Raw genomic sequence first — 2,444 nt, 5'->3', positions numbered from 1 at the left:
TGATTTGCTTTATTCATTTTTAAAGCTTTGCTGAAAGGCAATTACCCAATTATTTTTCTTTCATTGTTTATAAATTCAATATTAACTTTTACCTAATCAGCATTTGGTCTTATTCTCATAAAACAAAACAAACACCAGGACTTTAAGGAATTTAAAGACTCTGGATAACAGTATTGCATATTTTCTCTTCAATTATCTTTTCACAAAATTATCTATCTAGCAATACCTACAATTCTTAAAATGTATGATTTAAAATCATGATCAATTCTTTGATAATAATGAGAAGTGGGTATATTACTGCATTATAAAGAACAAAATCAATCAAACAACATTTGCTTTCATATACAATTGTTCAACTGATTTTTTACAATTTTAGTATACTTAATGCGATTAAAATGTACTTAGTGCTTTTTTTATTAGATTTATTTTATTTGAATGTTTTTAAGACTCATTGTAATGAAAACATAAGGCGAAAAATAAATGTAAAGAAGTATATCTCTTTTTTTGAAAAAAAATTTAAAAGTGTATTTTTTACTTTTTTCCATTTTAGGTGAAGTTCTTTGACTTTTTTGTTCTGAGCTTATGTGTGAATTATAGATCTTGGATTGATATATCACATATATCAACTTGTATGTATTAAATCATCTTTGCATTCCAGTTGTTAATACCACTGAATCATGGTGTGAATGATCCTTTCAATTATTGCTTAATTTGGTTGACTAATATTTTACTTAGTAATTTTGCATCTATATTCATCAGGGCTACTAGCCTGCAATTTTCTTTATAAGGGAGGTGAACCGTTCCTGGAGGTACTGCAATACCAGGTGAATGTGTTGAGTGGAAGGAGCCAGCTCCGATTCCAACTCCCTGCTCCAAAAATTCATTTAATATATTGTCGTCGAATAGAGGATTTATCAGATATTAAACTGATAAGAACAGAATACTACACTTTATCTTAGACAAATGGCTGAGAAGCATCTAGTCTGCAATTTTGGCAGTGATCTCAGTTGTTTTTGGTACTATGCTTTTTGTCTCATAGAACTCATTTGGGAGAATTCCTGTTTCTTCATTTATCTGGGTAAGTCTGAAAGGGTAGCGTATTGTTCTTACCTGAATGTTTGGAAACTAGTGAACCCATCTTTCGGATAACTTTTTTAAATGTCTGTGATGTAGGGATAGAAATATAGTACTGCAAGAAAGGCATTGGCTCACTATAATCCTAGTTTTTACTGTCATTTTAGAAAAAGTCTATAGATTGGGGCCAGAGTGATAGCACAGTGGCAGGATATTTGCCTTGCAATTGGCCAACCTGGATGAACCAGGGTTCAGTTTCTGGAATCCCATATGGTCCCCTGAGCCTGCCAGGAGTGATTTCTGAATGCAGAGCCAGGAGTAACCACTGAATGCTACTGGATATGGACCAAAAATAAAAAAAAAAGTCTATAGAAAAGTAAAATTTTAGACCTAGAGCATAAAAAATAATAAAGCAATTAAAATAATATAATAGAAGTTCTTAGTAGAAAATATCAAGTAAATGTGTAATTTACCTTAGAAGTAGAATGGGGCTTAAGCATTAGCACTGTGGGAAGGGCACTTGCCTTGCCTGGACTACCTGGCTTCCATCCCTGTCACTACATATGGTCCTCAGAGCCTGCCAGGAGTACTCACTGAGCATGACAGCCATAAGCACAACAGTGTAGGGAAGGAAAGAAGCTAAGGAAAGAAAGTGAAGGAAACAAAGGAAGCAAGGAAAGGTAGAGAAGGGAGATAAGGGAAGGAGGAGAAGGAGAGGGACAGGGAAACAAAGGAGGGAAGGGAGGAAAGGAAACATCTTGGGTTCCATTATTCAGCATGTTAGCTGTTCAATGGGATGACATGGACCATTTAAGAAGAGACTCATCAGACACTAGACCTATAGATCCCCTAAATATTCTGGTCCAATATGGAGACAGAAGAGTGAAATACACCTCACAAGTAGAGAATGCACAAACACAGTGGCATTGTATCAGAAAGTGTGTGGAAAAAAGGAATTTTATCAAGCATTTTGAGTTTTTCTTTGACTTCCTTCACAACACCAGAACCCTCATCTGTTTAGAATCTCCTTTATCTTCATGCACTTGGGATATTTGCATCACAAATGAACAGGTTTTCTGAAAATAAATTGTTCTGTGTAACAAAATAAGAAAATGTGATTAAAAAGAAAATTTAATTGCAGATTTAAAGCCTAATCAGATACATTCATACAATTCATATTAAATAATTGACTAAAAACATCATATATAATTATAGGAAATATGTCACTACATGCTAAGTTCTTTGTGTAGCTATTTAATGGATCCTCATATTTTATAGACAATAAATTTATTTTGGTGTAAATTGTCACTCTATGGGCTTTAATTATCACATCTCTAAATAAAATAACTTTTAGATTTTTAATATATCTT

General features: G+C 33.2%; 1 non-coding gene across 1 annotated transcript; it reads right to left on the bottom strand.

Annotated features, from left to right (window-relative positions):
- Window positions 1-787: 787 nt before the first annotated feature.
- LOC126028910 (U2 spliceosomal RNA) lies at window positions 788-979 on the bottom strand. Its single transcript, XR_007502595.1, has one exon. It is a non-coding gene; the product is annotated as a U2 spliceosomal RNA (small nuclear RNA).
- Between the last annotated feature and the right edge of the window lie 1,465 nt (window positions 980-2,444).

Source organism: Suncus etruscus, chromosome 14 (genome assembly GCF_024139225.1).
Source record: "Suncus etruscus isolate mSunEtr1 chromosome 14, mSunEtr1.pri.cur, whole genome shotgun sequence".
Lineage (NCBI taxonomy): Eukaryota > Metazoa > Chordata > Mammalia > Eulipotyphla > Soricidae > Suncus > Suncus etruscus.
This window is presented reverse-complemented; position numbering and strand designations above follow the sequence as displayed.